Source organism: Euprymna scolopes, chromosome 17 (assembly GCF_053919585.1).
Source record: "Euprymna scolopes isolate OS-2025 chromosome 17, ASM5391958v1, whole genome shotgun sequence".
NCBI classification, from domain to species: Eukaryota; Metazoa; Mollusca; class Cephalopoda; order Sepiida; family Sepiolidae; genus Euprymna; species Euprymna scolopes.
Genome location: NC_136498.1, coordinates 96751439 through 96771070, shown reverse-complemented (window position 1 = coordinate 96771070; position 19632 = coordinate 96751439). Strand labels below are relative to the sequence as shown.

Here is a 19632-nt window from a genome sequence, read left to right as displayed (position 1 = left end):
TTCTATTTACATTTTTTGTACAATTAATTTTTTTTAAAGAACACTTTTGTTATCCTTTTGCTTAATTGAGACTTCTTATCAGGTTCTAACTCTCTTATATCCAGATTAATTATATTAATCAATTTATTTTATTTAATATGTATCGCTGAAAAGCACGGGTGCTTAAGCACTTATTGTACAGAAAATAAATATTGTATTCATATGCTAATAATAAGGTCACTAAAACTAAGACAATACTTTTCTATTTACAACATTTTGTGTACAATTTGAGTGTTTTAAAAAAACTTTTATGCTTTCCTTTCGCTTAACTATCCAGTTTTACATCGCCCCCTTTTTCTCTCTCTCACACATACACGTAACTATTTCTCGCGTACGTAACGAAAACAGACGGAGTAGGAGTGTTGAAATCTATGAGAGTGAAAGTGAGAGGTGTTTTCTTTCACCGCCGCTTGTTTGTTTATTTTTGTTTTTTAAAAGGGAGAAGTTTTTTTGAAACTGCGACAGACTTTACGAAGTTGAATGTTTTTAGCCGTTAAAAAAAAAAAACAAACTATTTGATCAAATTAAATGAAATTGTTTGTATTAAAAGCGATAGAAAAATTCCGGAATTGGAATAACGGATTGAAGACGTTGCTATTTACGCATGCGCAACCGGATGTTGAAAACCGGAAATCTGATTGCAAACATACAAGAACCATAGACTTTTAGTATTATATAGATATATATATGTTGCCAGTCCCGATATACTATTGCCTTCAGTGCCGAGGGCAGCTTTGGTATTTTCTTGCGCTTTATTGCTGCGTGGGCTAGTGCTCATTGTGAAACTTGCAACGGAACTTTTGACTTTCCTCAAGCGTCTGGCTATCTGACCACAAGACTCTCCCGCGTTATGCAATTCAAGCATTTGTTCATGATTGTGAGGGCGAACCTTGTGATAAGTCAGACGCTGTCGTGCATTGTGGCCGTTCAGTCTAAGTTAACGTGGTCGGAATCTCTAGCCACAAGCTTGCCTCATTGGCAGTTGGGTAATATTAGGTAGGTTGAACTTTAATTTTAATTTTAAATACATTTGTATAATATTTTCTTTTCATTCGAAATTTTAAGAATAAATGTTGAATTTCAAATTTGGCAACACACACAACTAATATATCTTCGTTTAATTAGTAGTACACGTTGAAATACTTTTGAAAGTTTGGTCCGTATTTCGATGAACAAACTCTAAAACTTCATATGCAAATACTTCTTTAAAATAATTATTTATATTCACAGCACAATATCTTTGTTTTCTCGTGCGAATAATTTTGCAATACCATACGAATAATTTCGCAATATCGTATGAAAAGTTCTGCAATATCCTATGAAAAAATTTGCAATATCGTACGAAAATTTGCAATATCGTATTTTTGCTATATATATATATATATATATATATATATATATATATATATATATATATATATATATACAAGTTAGAATAGAAAAGCATTTCATCCAAGGCATGAAAATTGTTAAACAAAATGTTTTTACTATAGGCTTTAAAAATAAAGGTACAAGATTCAATTTGAAATTTATTTATCTTCAAAGTGCACTTTTATAAATTTTACAAAGTAAGGTATAAAAATTCAATTTAAATTGAATCAAAAAATTACCTTAGATTTATTTTATGTAATGTATATACTGTTGCACTTTTTAAAAATATCATTGAAAATTTTATATCTATATCATTAATTGCAAGATGAAATATAATGTTTTTAAATTGTAACAAAATGTACATTACATAAAATAAATCCAAGGTAATTTTTTGATTCAATTTGCATTAATTTTTTACACCTTACTTTGTAAAATTTATAAAAGTGCACTTTGAAGATAAATCAATTTCAAATTGAATCTTGTACCTTTATTTTTAAAGTCTGTAGTAAAGACATTTTGTTTAACAATTTTCATGCCTTGGATGAAATGCTTTTCTAACTTGTATCTTATCATTTAAGATTATATTTTAAAACTCTCCTTCTCTCTATTTCAGTTTATATTTCTCCTCATACCACAACTCATTTTTGCAACCCCCTCTTTGTATTATTACAGGTCTGAATATTCTCTCTGATTCAGTTTGTATTTCTCCTTACATTTTTCATTTTTGCAACTCCCTCTTTGTAATGCAGATCTGAATAATGAGAAAATCTTAATTTTTTTTAATAAATACTTTAAAATAACTTTTTTATATTAAATTTTTTTAAACTTATTTCAGAATAGAAAATCTTTAAAATTTAATAAGGAACATATTTCATATACGTTTCATTAATAAATATTCAGTACATAACGAAGAATAGAGATGAAAATTTCAAAAGGACTGTATAACTGGTTACGGTCAATAGTAGTCCTCGCCAGCGAAAGTCTTTGTTATTCTTATTCTATTATTATCATTATTTGAAACATTTCGTGTCCTGCTCTTTCGCACAAGGACTAATATATATATATATATATATATATATATATATATATATATATATATATATATATATATATATATATATATATATATATATATATATATATATATAAAATTTTAGTTCTCTGTTTTTTCTTCTGAAGGTATTATATATATATATATATATATATATATATATATATATATATATATATACATACATATATATACATATATACATATATATATACACATATACATCATATATATATGCATACATATATATATATATATATATATATATATATATATAAAATTTTAGTTCTGTTTTTTCTTCTGAAGGTATTATATATATATATATATATATATATGTATGTATGTATATATATATAATGTATATGTGTATATATATATGTATATGCATATATATATGTATGTATATATATATAATGTATGCATATATATATATATATATATATATATATATATATATATATATATATGATACAAAAGGAAAAAATTGTAATATAAAGATACATACCAATGCACAAATTTAATCATTAATTCAATAGGGAGATTACATCAATTAGGGGTACAGAATATATATGCTCTTTATACCTAGGAGTTTTGAAGCCTAATGTTTCTCATCAGAAAAGGGGGTAAAGTGTTAGGTAACAATTAAATATATATGCATTAGTATATATCTTTATTTTGCATCTATCATGCATTCAATTGTTTTTAGTATTCATTTCAAAATATGTATTCATATGCTAATATGTATAATCATATGTTTATAAGCACACAATATCTGAAACAATGCACAGGTTTGTACAGCACATTAATGTCTTCAGTATTAGCATGTGGCACAATTCCATTTTACAACTGAAATGTCATCCATAAGAAATAAAGTCGTATCTCAAGAGATGCGTTTTACAGTGCTTAGAATTTTAATATGTTCACCAATTTAATATTGATCAGACTAAACTCTACTCGACTTCATTGATCAAGCTAAGACCAAGGTTCTAAATATTGCCAGGGTGCATAACAGGAGTTATTAAAGATAACGGTAAGGGAATGTTGATAGGAGAATAAAACGAACGGCATATAAAAAGGAGAAGATATAAAGAAATATAAAAATATCAAAAACAGATGCAGTAAATTAGGAAGAAAAAAAAGGATATAAATGCCATTATAGGCATTATATATTTATGAAGTTTGCAAAAAAATTTCCCTAGCAAGTAAATAAAATACATTCCTCCAAGGACAAATTTGTTTATTGTTATTTTTTTTTTCTTACTCTCATCCTCTCTCTCTCTCTCTCTCTTCTTTTATAATATGCCCATAACCATCTCGGAAAGAAATCCTCATAGGACCTAATTAACTGCTTGATGAATGCGATCAATATGCTACAACAAAACACAGACAGCTGCTTAGTCTACCACCGATGTTTGATTAAATATTTAGCAGATATATTTCGTATCAGCACAAGATGTCTGCTCATTCAATTAAGACAGACATTGTCTTCATATTCCAAGTTACATTTTCATCTTTTCCACTATTTTGTTTGAAGCTTCTTTTTTAATGTCTTTAGAGGTTTTGATCCTTCTTCTTCAGCAACTTTGCCAAACCCAACACCCATAACAATGTAGGTGCCATTAACATGGTAGTTATTTCAGTGTTAAAAAAAAAAGAGATGGGGAGATTTTTGTTCACCTCTGGAGTTTTCAGTTTTTATAAATTAACTTGATCTCTGTACATTTTCGGGAAAACAGTCTTCACTTTGGCTCACAAAACGATGGGAGTTGTGTTGGCTGTGAGAAATTACTGACATAATTTCTCAATTCAAGTGTAAAAAAATTTCACCTTCATTTTTTCCCTTCTCTCTTCCTCTTTATGTCTCTCTCTCTCTCTCTCTCTCTCTCTCTCTCTCTCTGTGTTTTTATTTATTTTGCTGTCACCATCATATTGCTAGTGATGATTGAAGCGCAGTGCTGGTGTGGGTAGTTGATCACTGTCAGGAAGAATAACACCCTGCAGCAGTAGGCGTTGTGTGAACGCCCATCTGTTTTCAGCTTGCCTTCTTCCTTACAAGTGGAAGGCTGCATCCAAGAATCATAAACCCAGTCACAACATAAACAAACAGACCTGCCCACAAAACGGTTTTCAAAGATATGGAATTGGTGGGCAATAATAAATGAATATATCATGCACAAGCCTATCTTAGTTAAAGAAAATTCTTCAATGTCTCCATCCTCAACAGTGCTTTATTCAAGGAATTCTCTTTTAATTATATATATATATATATATATATATATATATATATATATATATGTATGTCTCTCTCTTTATATATATATATATGTATCTATATATATATTATATATATGTATCTATCTATATATATATATATGTATCTATATATATATATGTATCTATATATATATATATATGTATCTATATATATATATATCTATATATCTATATATCTATAAAAGTGAACGTGTCTGTCTGTCTGTCTGTCTGTCTTTCTGTGTACATTTCCCTACGCAATAACTCTGTCAATTTTTAGTCTATAGACTCGAAATTTGAAATACCGGGTACTGAGATTTGGGAAAATCGATGTGACGGGTGTCAGCCAGAAATTTTGCTGTTAAGGGGTCAAATTTCAACGATTTGACCTTTAAGAACTCTACCAAACTCCTCCGACAATTTTGGGTCTAGACACTTGAAATTTTAGATATAGGTTCCTTGAACCTGGATCTAACTTAATAAAGTGATTTGAGCCCGAAACTATAAATCTTAAGGGGTCATAATAGGGGTCAAATTAAAAAAGAATTGACTTTTTGTTTTGTTTTGCTAAGCGTACACCTCAAAACACCCGGGCAAAGCTGGGCTGAAATGCTAGTATATATATATATATATATATATATATATATATATATATATATATATATATATATATATATATATGTATCTATATATATATATATATATATATATGTATCTATATATATATGTATCTATATATGTATGTATGTATCTATCTATATATATATATGTATCTATATATATATATATATCTATATATGTATGTATGTATCTATCTATATATATATATGTATCTATATATATATATATGTATATATATATGTATCTATATATATATATGTATCTATCTATCTATATATATGTATGTATCTATCTATATATATGTATGTATCTATCTATATATATATATGTATATATATATGTATATATATGTATCTATATATATGTATCTATATATATATGTATCTATATATATATGTATCTATATATATATATGTATCTATATATATATATGTATCTCTCTCTCTATATATGTATCTATATAGATATATATGTATATATATATATATATATATATATATTAAAAGGGAGTCAACACTTATCAAGGCCCGAAGGCCCCTCAAGGATAAAGGTTAATGAATGTAAGATGGTAGTTTAGTAATGGTTCTTGGTGTAAGTTGGCTGTTTAGGAGGACAGTTCAACAAGAACTTGTTTACATTAGAATTGAAGGCTACCATGCGGTAGTCAACCGGGAAGCAGAATATTTTTTAATAGCATTCAGGATCTCATGAAAGACAAATATACAATAATAATAATGATATGTTTTGGGGTAATTTTTAGTAAAATCTTTTTAGTAAAAAGTTTTGGCCATTTTGATCCCTTTTGACCCTCTGGGGATGCAACCAGAATTTTCCCAGTGTCAAATATTACGTTTCCAAATGTATGTCTATGTGATCTTGCTTTTGGGTAATTTTCAGCAAAATCTAATGATAAGAAAAGCTTCTATGTCCTAAAAAGTGCTATTTTTGGCAATTTTGACTCCTTGTGACACAACTAGAATTTTTATCAAAATTCCAAGAATGTTACATTTCCTCTCTTGAATAGTTTCAGAACAATGTAATGAGTAGTTATTGAGAATTTTGGGAGCGAACGAACGAACAGATGCACGGACGAGGATGAATTCTAAGGTTCAAATTTGACTAAGTCAGTGGAATAAAAGAGAGTATTTTAGATGCTTTTCTCCAGTATTTGAATACAAACAATTATGAAAAGTGTTGAAATATTGAAATATCCCATATCTACAAAACCTTTTCAATCTATTTTTTATTAATTTAGTAGAACTTTAATAATTCTTTAAATAAATAAAAAATGTATGGAAACAATTTTATTAAATATATCTTAACACGTTTACAGTATTATCATAAGTATAGCTCTACCATTTTTTATAAAATGTTTTTATTCTAAACCAAATATAACTTCTTTTCTCATGCATTAATTCAGAACTACGGCAGGGTCTACAATAATGGATTTGGATCTCCACTTGTCATTATCACAGGCTTAGTTTGGGTGAAGGCCAGTTTTAAAGAGATCTTTGAGCTGGACATCTGCTTATCTTATCATCAGACTTCCGTTTGGTGACTTTCTGGCAACTTCTAATATAAAAGCAAGTTTCATGGCAATGTCATTGTTAGCCCTCAGCCCATGTCCAACACATCTGAACGTCATTCTTTGCTCGATCAGTATTATGCTGTAGCGGCTTTGGATGTATGTCTTCATTGCAGGTCGAGAATAACAAATCCCTTGTTGTTGATAAACACTCAGAGCTGTATAAAGCAATAGGTCTCACAACAGTCTGATAGATCTTTAACTTTAGATGGTCACTAATCTTGTGGTCGCACAGGATGAGCCATATTACATTGATGTGTGTATCAATTTTGATGATGATTTTGCCGTCATCCTTTTGTGTCAAACCAAGATATTTGAAAGCGAGCAAAGATCATGTCTGTCAACTTGGATGGTACGTTATTCGTTTTTATCAGTGGTTAAAGTTTCTGATGTTCAACTGCAGATGAAACTGTTCGAGCCTTTCCTTCCAGAACTGGATTTGTAGTCGCAGGTCAGATTTACTCTTCAAGGTGAGCTCAATATCATCGGCATACAGGAGAGTCCAAGGCACAAACTAGTGCAAGCCCTTTATGATGCCATCCATGCTAAGAATGAAGAGTAGAAAAAAAGTGCCGAACCTTGAGGTACTCTAAGTGTAATAGGGAATTCCTTCAATATAACGGCAACGTTTTGCACCAGACTCGTCAATAAGTCATAAAGTAATCTTATGACAATATTGGTATCATGAATGCATGCAGCGAGGTGCATATTGCAGTGAGGGGGTTGACCGGACGGAATACAGGAAGAGCGGGCAGAAGAGGGGGTGTTGATGTCTGATTGGGACAAAACAGAAATGTCTATGGGATTTTGTCAGAAAGAGAAAAAATAAATAATAATTGTTTTTATCTCATTGTCGTTATATATCTGTTAACATGAAAGGTTGTTTTTAAAACCTCTGTTGAGAGGTATAAAGAGATCCGGAGATCCTTAGCTGATTAAGGCTGACAACTTAGAATGGGGGTCAAGTGTAAGGGTCGCCGCCAAGCATTGTTCGACCTGGAATGACTAATCACTCCTAATTTGATAAATAAGTAAAAACCTCAGTGCAAATGGGGATTAAAATTTGGTAGAGATAAGTTCGAAGAGGAGGAGTAGAACTTAGGGGAACAGAGAGAGAGAGAGAGGTGTTGAGTGGACAAGACGAAGGGTAAGCTCTAAGAGGAAGAAAGAAAGGGTGTTTGTAAACACTCTCTGAAGGAGAGGTTGGGAAAAGGGGTTGAATTTAGAAAAAGGAATTCTAAAAAGAGTAGAGTCGTAGCCAGCAAGTTGAACGGCTGGACTGGTCGGGCACTTCCGATTTGGGAGTCCTCAGGGCCTGATGTTATGATGTTAACTAGCCTGTGTTAATGGGAAATCTGTGACTTTACTGGTCTGGTCTTACATCGTTTCACTGCTATAGTCAGTCACCTCAATTTAGACAGTAGCTGTTATGAAATAATGAAATTAATAAATAGTTTGTTATTGTTATAAACCGAAGTTCTGTTTGTTTGTGGTGAGGACACTTCATTTTGCAGCAAGCCGCAAGGACCAGCGGAGTGATTGATGTACCCGGAGACTACCTACACAGGGTAGGAGATGATTCGATCGAGAGGCAAAGCACCTCACCATGAAAACACAGTGGGTGAAAACGATCAACAGGCCATCTTGTGACGGGACAATTTACGATCGAAAAAAACACCTGTCATATCAGGTGGAATCCGATGAGGTTAAGGACACCCAGTGTGGTTGGTGCAGTATCGGTCTCGTTATAAATGGTGTCGTGAGCCAAGATATCACATCTCTATGAGATGTCCACGAGCGAGTTACCACGCACACATATATAAATGGTGCTGTTGAGCCAGAATAAAACTCTAAGAAGATATGGGCTGTTTCAAGAAAACAAAACAAAAACAAAAGGAAATGCTAAAAACTCGACACAAAGAATGCTAGACTTTTCAAAGAAAAGACGAAAAGAACAAAAAGAAATAATCATAATCATGAAAAAAAAAAAAAAAACGCACACAAAGCAAAGATTGAAAAAGAAACGAACTCAAAAAGAAAAATAACAACAAAAATCTCGAACATGAAACGAAGAATAAGAAGGATGGCGGAAGGTAGGGACGGTTCATTTCTCCTTTTTTCTGTCTCAGTGTCACCTGGATAGCTTAAGTTTTGTTGTATTGTTTTGAGACATATTTGTAATATGTAATGTATTGTTGATTTTCCTCCCCACCCCTCGAAGGAAACGTGTAAATGTGTATTTGTCTGAATCATAAGTCTAAAAACAGTTGTATCCACAGGAATAGATATGGGGATATAGACAGAGGAAACGGGTTGATATGTCGCTGTACGTACGCGCATATGTTGTCGTTGTACAAGCGTGCGAGAGAGATAGAGAAATGAGAAAAAGAAAAAGCGCAAGTGCCCCAAAAAGGCATAGCAGTAAACAGATTTAGTAAACATGGAAAAGAGAAATGCAGTGAGGGGAGAAATGCTTAGAAAAGTCAACCCTTGAGTTAGGCTTAATGTTAGGGGGAATTAGCGGCCGTGTGATTGTTTAAAAAAAAAAAGAAGCGAAACAGAAACTAGAAATAATTAAGAAAAGAGATAAAAAAAAAAAAAAAGAAAAGAGACAGCGAAAGTTAATAGTTTTAAGACAGAGTGAAATAAAGTGCGATTGTTTTTCGTAGTTCGGAGGTAAACACGAAACGTAACGTTTTTTGTATATTTTTTAGAACCAGTCTACTGTTGACCGACACATCATATATGTGAATCAATCAGCTTAACGTTAAAAATAAATTAATGGTCGTGCGATTGGAAGAGACCCAGAAAGAGAAGGGAGAAATGAATAAAGAAAAGTAATAAGCAGAATAAAGAGAGCGATAGATAGATAGATATGGCAAACAGGTTTGGAAAAAAGAAAAAAAAAAAGAAAACATGAAGTAGAGGTGAGTGAAGAAAAGAAATAAAACCAAAAGAGAGCGACAGTTTGAAAGGAGAAAGAAAATGGAGAAAGAAAGAAAAACATACGGGGAAAGAGAGCGACAGTTGACAGTTTTAGAAGGGAAAATGCCATCGTTTTTGTAGTTTCTGAAATTGAATTGGTTTATGGTAAAAAAAAAAAATGAGATGTATTTTAAATCGTAGTCTATTGTTATAGATCGGCATGGACTATCAAGAGATAGTGAGAAATAAATAAGGAATTTCACGAAGTTACCGGTTGATTGGGGAAATGCATAGTCGGTGGTGTCGTGCGGGCGGCGGATTGAGATGCAAGGAAAATTTGTGTCTGGGAAAGCAAAGGTTACTGAGGAAATTGCAATAGACGTTGCATTGAAAGTAACTATGAGTTAACTTGTTGACGCGAAACTAAAGGCATGAAAAAATGTAATGGCAAAATGCGTCGAGGAAGCCAGAAAGAATTGGCTAAATATGATGTGATCCCTGCAGGAGGGATGTGAAAAAGTGCAGAGTGCGCTGTGTATAAGCTATGAAAGTAGAGACGGAGAAATGTGCAAGGTGTACTGGCTGTAAAGGCATGAAGAAATGTAATGGAAATGCGGCGAGGAAGCTGAAGAGAATTGCCCCAAATGTGATGCAAACCCCGCAGAGGGTGTGTGAAAAAGTGCGGAAGGCACTGTGCGTATAATACATGGAGTTTGACTGTAGATTTAATGAGACACTGGCTGTGTCTGCATGGGATGCCATGAAAAAAAGGCATGTAGGAATACAAAAATAGATATACGATCTCTCCGCCCGGTCCGCAGTGCATGACAGACACCGTGACCCATTGGTGAACGGTAAAACTCTGAAGATAATGCAACATCAGATAGAAAGGTCAAATAAGTGAGAGAGAGAAAAAGACGCTCATGCCGAGATAACCTGAAGAATGGTTGTGAAAAGGGAAGCCAAACAGGGGTTGAGAGAAGTATACCGATCCTTAGAGAAATAGAAACCGGCGGTATCGATGCTGTTCTGATTTTGTAACGAATTGAAGCTCTCATGATAATAAATTAAAGATGAAGTAATGATTTGCCTGAGATTAGTTGTGAGACATTTAGACTGTCAAATAAAAGGGACGTTTGGTTGGAGAATTTTATTAAAATTAAAGGAATAAAAAACTGAGATGGGGGAAGCAAGGTTCCTGTCAGCCTAAGAGCAATGAACCAGGTAGACCAGAAGTAGTTAACCGGGTAGCAATCTGATAATGGACTGGGTTGCAACTGTTGGTGCTGTCGTGTGCATGTTGGGCCCTTGTGCGCACGTGGTATTGACAGGCTGTGCCACGGACCACTCTCTCAGATGTGCTAGGAAATAGAAACCAATGGGGATAGACAGGAGAGAAACTAAAGCATGTGTACCATGGAATTTGAACCTTAAATCTTGAAGGATAGAACAAATGAAAATTGATAGAACCGTGATTTGATTGAAGAAAAAACATAAATAAAGGGAACTATTTCGTCTATTTTAATATTTGTATTGAAATGTACTAATTTTTTTGAAAAAAATTTTTTTTTTTAGATGAGGACTGATAACGTGTGTAATTGTTGTGTAGCATTCTCACCTGTTGTGAATAGGGGATCATTTGGCCTGAGAATTGTCATAAGATGTGATATGAAATGCTGAATTGTTTGGAAATGATGTTGAAGCATTTCAACTGTCGAATAGAAAATCAGTTGGCCTGAGAGCTTTCATGAAATGTGAATAATATATTGTTGGAAGTGATGTTAAGACATTTAAACTTTTGAATAGAAAATCATTTGGTCTGAGAGTTTTCATAGAGTGTGAAATAGTGAATTATTTGAAAGGAGTTTTAAGGCGTTTAAACTGTCGAAGAGCAAGCCATTTGGCCTGAGAGTTTTCATAGGGTGTGAGGTGGTAAATTGGTTGGAAGTGGCATTAAAACATTTAGGCTGTCAAAGAAAAAAATCATTTAGCCTGGGAATGTACATTAAAAATGAAATCAATCGCTTGGTAAATAGTTTTGAAGCATTTAAACTGCCAAGTAGAATGTCTTACAGAAACTAACGGTGCTGATATTATTCTGTTTTGGAAAAAAATTAAAAATGCTTCAGTCGAGAAGGATTTCTCCTTCACAGGACGTGGATTGAATATGTTGAGTGTAGTTTTGAAACAGTTGTTACCCTTGGTCCCAGGCCAGAACGGCGCTGCTGGGACAAATTCCAGGAGTGACGAGTAGGATTGCCTCGGTCAGGGAAGATCTTTCGTTCGCTGGATGAGAATGGTGCATGTTGGATGTGGTATCAGGGCGGATGCTTCCCCTTGTTCCGAGTGAGAGAATGCTTATGGGACAAGTGAAAGTACAAAAAGTTTGGGTATCATAGAGTTTAGTAAAAGCTGCACAGGAAAGTGTGACATTGTGCAAGTTTGGGAAACATATTGGCTGTGGTGGAGACCTAGTTTCTTTGCACCAGGGTAATTAGGAGGAACGGTGTGCACCTTCCTTGGCTGGCACATTGTATTGTTTTTATATTTGGAACTGCTGTGAAGAAATGATGGGGTGTAAACGGAGATGCCCTGTGAGATAGCAGATGATGGTTGTGCAATAAGCAAAAGTGTTCTGCAGGTTGGCAGGAGATATGCTGTCCATTGAAAAGGTTCTGACATTGTGGAAGTATGAAATATCATTGGGAAATTTTCCCCGGTGCCCAGAGGTGTGCATGAGCTGAGGAAGTGAGTTCTTTCTCTTCGTGTAAAGAATTGAGTGAAAAAAATAATAATAAATAAATAAAATAAAATACAAAATAGGTTGAAAAATTGGATGTGTGTATAAATAATTCCCCAGCAAACAATTTTAGAGTAGAATCAAATAGGCAGAAAGGCCTAGAACCAATTGATATCTCAGGTGACACATTATTTTGGGACAGCAAATGGCGATTGAAGATGGGCTGAGCCTTCCCAGTTACCGAACAAAAGTATGGTTCAACTAAGACTGAAAATGAAAATCTAAAAAAAAAAAAAAAGAGATTGTTTTGCATGCATATAGACCAAGTCGTAGAGAAGGACAGAAATTAAAAAAATTAAAAATGAAAAAAAAAGGTGAAAAAAAAAAATGTTCTGCATGCACATGGTCTGATGGGTTGTAGTTAAAGGGAAGAAAAATGTTTTACATGCACATAGATTAAGTCGTGGAGATGGACTGAAAGTAAATAAGAAAAAGGAAAAAAAAAGTGAAAGAAACTCCATGTTTTGCATGTACATGGTTTGATGAGTTGCAGTTATAAAGAACGACTGAAAATAAAGAAGAGAAAACTGTTTTGCATGTACGTAGTTTGCAGGCACCTTAAAAGGACTAGTAAAGTGAAAAGAAAAAGAGGAATGAACCCCTGAGAAAAAAAAACTGCATGTGTGGATGAATATAGAATCCCTGATTCAGAAACTGTTGAGGTTGCAATTGAACTTTTTATTTGGGGTTATACTGGGTATTTTGTTTCTTGGTTTTTCTAACAGGGCTGAGTGGAAATGCTGCAATGGCTGCATTTCGCCCATAAGGATGGAAGGGATATGACACTATTGGTGAGAGAGGGTGTTTGACCGGACGGGATAGAGGAAGAGAGGGCAGAAGAGGGGGTGTTGATGTCTGATTGGGACAAAACAGAAATGTCTATGGGATTTTGTCAGAAAGAGAAAAAATAAATAATAATTGTTTTTATCTCATTGTCGTTATATATCTGTTAACATGAAAGGTTGTTTTTAAAACCTCTGTTGAGAGGTATAAAGAGATCCGGAGATCCTTAGCTGATTAAGGCTGACAACTTAGAATGGGGGTCAAGTGTAAGGGTCGCCGCCAAGCATTGTTCGACCTGGAATGACTAATCACTCCTAATTTGATAAATAAGTAAAAACCTCAGTGCAAATGAGGATTAAAATTTGGTAGAGATAAGTTCGAAGAGGAGGAGTAGAAATTAGGGGAACAGAGAGAGAGAGAGAGAGAGAGAGAGAGAGAGAGAGAGAGAGGTGTTGAGTGGACAAGACGATGGGTAAGCTCTAAGAGGAAGAAAGAAAGGGTGTTTGTAACCACTCTCTGAAGGAGAGGTTGGGAAAAGGGGTTGGATTTAGAAAAAGGAATTCTAAAAAGAGTAGAGTCGTAGCCAGCAAGCTGAACGGCTGGACTGGTCAGGCACTTCCGATTTGGGAGTCCTCAGGGCCTGATGTTATGATGTTAACTAGCCTGTGTTAATGGGAAATCTGTGACTTTACTGGTCTGGTCTTACATCGTTTCACTGCTATAGTCAGTCACCTCAATTTAGACAGTAGCTGTTATGAAGTAATGAAATTAATAAATAGTTTGTTATTGTTATAAACTGGAGTTCTGTTTGTTTGTGGTGAGGACACTTCATTTTGCAGCAAGCCACAAGGACCAGCGGAGTGATTGATGTACCCGGAGACTACCTACACAGGGTAGGAGATGATTCGATCGAGAGGCAAAGCGCCCCACCATGAAAACACAGTGGGTGAAGACGATCAACAGGCCAACTTGTGACAGGACAATGTGCGATCGAAAGAACACCTGTCATATCGGGTGGAATCCGACGAGGTTAAGGACATCCAGTGTGGTTGGTGCAGTATCGGTCTCGTTATAATCTGAGCCACGACTAAGCACCTCCTTGAAGTTGGAAAAATATATCCCATCCTGTGGTGCACAGTTGAAGGCTTTTTATGCAACAGTTTCAACCACTTCACTCGCTTCTCACTCAAAAGCTGTACAGCATGGATGGCATCTAGTGTGCTGCACTTGAAACCGTATTGAGTTTACATAATCATAACAATATTCATTATTCTTCGATTAACAATACACTAAAAATTTTCAGAAGTCAAATTGATCTGTAATTGTTGCATTCAGCGTGACTGCATTTTCTCTTAAAGATTTACACTGTGCCACTATGGTCCCAATGAACTGGAACCTTGAAGAGTTGCAGCTATGATAAGGTGTACATTGCCCTGGACAGTGTTGGCAGTGGGGGTTGTTTTCCAGGGATACTCGTCTGTTGAATTTTTCTTCTTTTTTTTTTATGCCAGCAGTAGATGAATTTGTTCTTGTCAACAATCAGCCTGCCACGCTCATGCCAAAGAATCATTTGATATCTTACGATCTCTGGTGGCATATCTTTAGGAAATAGCTTTGTCTACATGCTAATTTCATAGGAATTTGTCAGTGTAAAATTCGTGGTAGAATTTCTACATGATCAACATTCTCTTTTTCACAGTTAGAGTCCATAGCTACAGCATTTGTCTATCCGATGGCGTCTAGGTTTTGTCGAACTGAGTTCAACCAGTTTTGATTTTTTTGCCTCTCTCCACATGTTATTAATATTGATGACTGGCGGTAGAGGGATTCTTCCGATGATGCCATATTCCTTCTCCTTCCATCGCCACCATTTTACACATACAGTAATTTTGAGCTAGACAAAGTTGTCTCATTGCTCGACACGCAAGATGCAAATTACAAGACAACGTTGTGGCATCACTGTTTTGTATGTTATCAATTTGGCATCAATAACAGTTCATTATTCGTGTTGTTTGCTTAAGACAATCAATTTGTGACTCTGTCTTTCCGTTACAGTATGTGTGCAGATGTGATTTGCACTTGCAGAAACAAGTCTTGGCTATCATGAGATCATGTGAATCAGCAAAATCGACGATACTTGTGCGGTTATCGTTGTAGATGCCATGCTCAACAAAACCTCTGTATATACGATGTCTATTTGCAACAGCACAGACATGGTCATTTAGATCTCTTTTTTTTTATTTTACTTTTGTTAGTTTGAAGAGATCAAGGAGCTCCTTCCTGGGGCTAACACTTGATTCTATTATAGTTTAAATTTATATCCGAGGGCTCTTTTAAGAATAGACACTGTTCCCTTTATGGCTGCTATCTATATTTCCTTGGTTTTCCAGGGATTGCTTCTAAGTATTTTTAAAGGTTCTTTTTTATTAGGCCAGTTGCTTCTGTCACAACTGGTATGATGTTCATTTCTTTCAGAGACAATGTTGCTTTTAGATCATTCTTTAGGTCTTGATATTTTGTTATCTTTTCCCGTTCGGCTCTATTAAGGCCAAAGTCATTTGGAACTGTGACGTCGATAATGAGTGCAGTTCTTTCAGGTTTGTTCCATATTACTATATATCTGGCTTGATGGTCTTGTCATTTATGTATCTGCCCGCCTGTATGTCTTTTTCGTAGAACACTGTCACTTTTCCGTTTGATGTTATCGGTGGTGGTTCTTGTTCCCAGATGTTCACCGACCTATCGAGTTGCATCTCTCCACAGATCTTCCAGCGTAAGTATCTACATACTTTGTTGTGGCGGGCAGTGTAATGACCATAGGCTAGAAGGATCTTGCATCCAGACATTAGGTGGCTTGGGCTTTCAACAGCCGAGTGTAGGGTCTTGTGGCACATCAAAGATTTGTTCATCAAGTAATACTCATATAGCAACCAAATATAACTGATTGCTATTATTCCTACAAGAACTACACACAATGTATTACAGATGATATTATGAAGTGTTACTTAAGATCCAATGATGATATGATTGACAATTTGTAAAGTAACATACGAGTATTTGTTGGAGAGGAAGTGTCAGAAAATTTTTTTTATAATTTTTTAAACATTTTATTTCAAAATCATTTGAAGTATTTAATAACAGTAAAGTTTAATGTGTAGTAAACCCTGTGTATCGCTTCATTGCACGTCAATATTTTTTTAAATTTTGAAATTGCTATGAAACGCCGAGAAGTGAAATTTGGTACATTAGCATAACAAGGTGCCTTATTTCCCTGACTTTTGTGGAAATTGTAACAAATATTTTCAAAATTATGCTCATTTTTCTATTTTATGGTAATTTTAAATGTGTATCACTTTATTGCAGGTCTCCCAAAATGCCTAGAAAGTGTCGAGTGACGGCTAGTGAAAAGGAACGTGTTGTTGCAGGCTTTGTAGAAGGTTTATCTCTCGTAAGTAATGTAAACAGAATTTTTGTGTAATGTTAAACGGTAAATGTCGGCGCATTACTTACGGAAAAATGGTTAATTAAACTGCAGAAACACCTGTTAGACTATACATGTTCTGTAACTGAATACTCCCCCCCCAAAAAAAAGAACGAAAAACACAAAAATATGTTTTTGTAAACCGCTTGTGAAAACTTTAATTTTAGATAAATTAAATTTAATTAAATAAAAATTAAAAAATTAAAAAATTAAAAAGCATTAAAAACTACGTAACACAGAAAAAAATGAACCAAATTTTTTCTTTGTTTTTTTTTTTGTTTGTTTTTTTGAAAACTTTCTGGTTATTTCAAATGTCCGCTAAATATTCCTTCGTGGTCACTTCATTATGCGCAATGCCAATGCGCACACAAACGAATCATGTAAGAAAACACTACTGAAGGCGGTGAAATTGCACAAAATAGTCTCAGGATCCAGGGGTTCATACCATGCAAACGGTAAATTTGCGACGGGTTTGATTATCAGATTCGTTGTCAGCGACCTCGAATACAATGTTTTTGTTATAGCGTAAGGTGACATTTACCAAAAAATTTTGTAAATACATTTTATATGAATCTAAAAATATATTTTCAAAAAATAACCTCGATTGAAATTTTTGAGTAAATTCATTTAATTGTTTATTTTAATAATACCACAACAGATTTTTACGATATTTTGCGCTGACAAACAGCTGCAAGTTCGTGTAAAAGTTGCTGTACAGGATCAAATAATCGTATATAATGAGTCTTACCATTTTAGTAAACCCCCTTATGTACAATCAAATTCCGGCACGACATTTAGTAAATGGCTGATTCGCCTGCTGCTGATTCAAGCAACTTTACACGTTGTTTCTATATGACAAACAGCAGGAGCAGTCAGTTGTACAATAATGATCGGGAATAACTTGGTCGTAGATAGTATGGAAATCGTTCAAGACAGGGCAAGAAGACACTGGATGTAAGGAGCTAACAAGAACAAAAGCTGATTATTGCAGAAATGCCTATTGACTTTAGTCTTGAAAAGACCAAGGCTGTAGGTAGAAGCCTTACTCGTGATTAGGCGAACGACTTTAAAATGGATAACTAATTTATATACCCCTTAATAAAACTAACTCATTAATTAATAATTCACTGTTCGTTTTTCTGTTGTTTTTTTTGTTTTTTTCTTGGATGATTGGTTTCATTGAAATATTCCATACAGTTCTATTTGTGTATATTTTCTACATAATATGCATAATTGCGTAGAGTAAAAAAGTTCTAACACACACACACATACACACACACACACACTAATGAACGAATCATTAAGACTGTTGAAATATATATTCTAGATCATATGGTGAGTAACATGGACATGTTATTTATTGTTTTCTTTTGTCTGTGTAAATTTTAATATTTAAGGGGTGCATATATATAAAGCTAGGTAATATATTACGTTGTACAGTATAAACTACTAAACTAATAAGCATTATAATCATTATGAAGTTTGAGATATATATTCTTAGCAACTCTATGAGTAATATGAGAACATTATTTGTTTTTGCAAACTTTTTTTTTATTTAGGGCGTCCACTTAACTCACCCCCCCCACCTCACAAAAAAATCGATATTACTTGTTTGTTTTTTGTTTTGTTTTTTAACTAAATAAACTCTTTAAAATAAGTTGAAAGAGGACGAGTTTTCCGGGAACCAGTTTTCCGGAGACGAGTTTTCCTAAATTCCTCGTCCCCGGAAAACTCGTCCCCGGAAAACTCGTCCCCGGAAAACTCGACCTCTTTTGTTAGGTAGGAAAACTGGTCCCTTATTGAATAATTATCGATTGAAAACACATTTTATCACCGTTCCTGAAGAAGATATTGTCTTTAAAAGAGAATGCTCGTCCCATAATAATTTTAAAAAATATTTTTACTTGTTTACTGTTATTTTAAAAAAAATAAATTGATTTTTCTAAGTTTTCGTTTTCTACCTAGCTTTGTAAGATTTTGGTGTTTCAACTTATTTTAAAGAGTTTATTTAGTTTTAAAAAAAAAAAGTAATGTCGAGTATTACTTATAAACAAAAAATGTCCGACATAAGAGGATCACGTTTTAGGAGGATAATTGCTTAAAAATAGAAAATTAAAGAAAATATTAAGGTAGATATAGTTTTATAACGAGCCCCACCTCCAAAAGAAAATAAATTTGTATATTTTTAGGTAATAATGCAAATGCACATCCCATAAATTAAAAAAAAAAAAAATATTTTTACATGTTTATTGTTTAAAAAAAAATTAATTTGATTTTTCTAAGTTTTCGTTTTCTACCTAGCTTTATAAGTTTTTGGTGTTTAAACTTATTTTAAAAAGTTTATTTAGTTAAAAAGAAATAACAAGTAATGTCGCAGTGTCGCACTCGACATTACTTAGTAAATAATTTTTAACAAAAAAAAATGTCCGAAAATTAAAGAAAATACTGAGGTAGATATAGTTTTAAAACGAGCCTCCCCCACACCAAAAGAAAATAAATTTGTATATTTTTAAGTACTGCACTGCACAATTGCCCCCGAAATGACTTTTAAACGATACCCTCCTCTCCTGGCTTTCGAAATAATAACGTTATCATTTCAGCGCGGTACCAAAATTACACATGGCCGTGTTTTCTTTTTTGTTGTTTTGTAATAACACAAAAATTATTTAAACTGAATTAATTTTTCTAAATAAAATAATTGCTTTCTTTGATAATACGTGTTT

At 33.7% G+C, this 19632-nt stretch overlaps 1 long non-coding RNA gene across 12 annotated transcripts in view; it reads left to right on the top strand.

The window, feature by feature from the left end:
- LOC145296852 (uncharacterized) overlaps positions 1-19632 on the top strand; it is a 345814-nt gene that overhangs the window by 103714 nt on the left and 222468 nt on the right. For 10 of the 12 annotated variants that reach the window (XR_013870048.1, XR_013870052.1, XR_013870042.1 and 7 more), the window contains exon 2: positions 16792-16876. This is a non-coding gene — a long non-coding RNA (uncharacterized LOC145296852). Of the gene's footprint in view, positions 1-5962; positions 9014-16791; positions 16877-19632 lie in introns of those variants that run through there. The other 2 variants (XR_013870043.1, XR_013870054.1) reach the window with 1 other exon arrangement.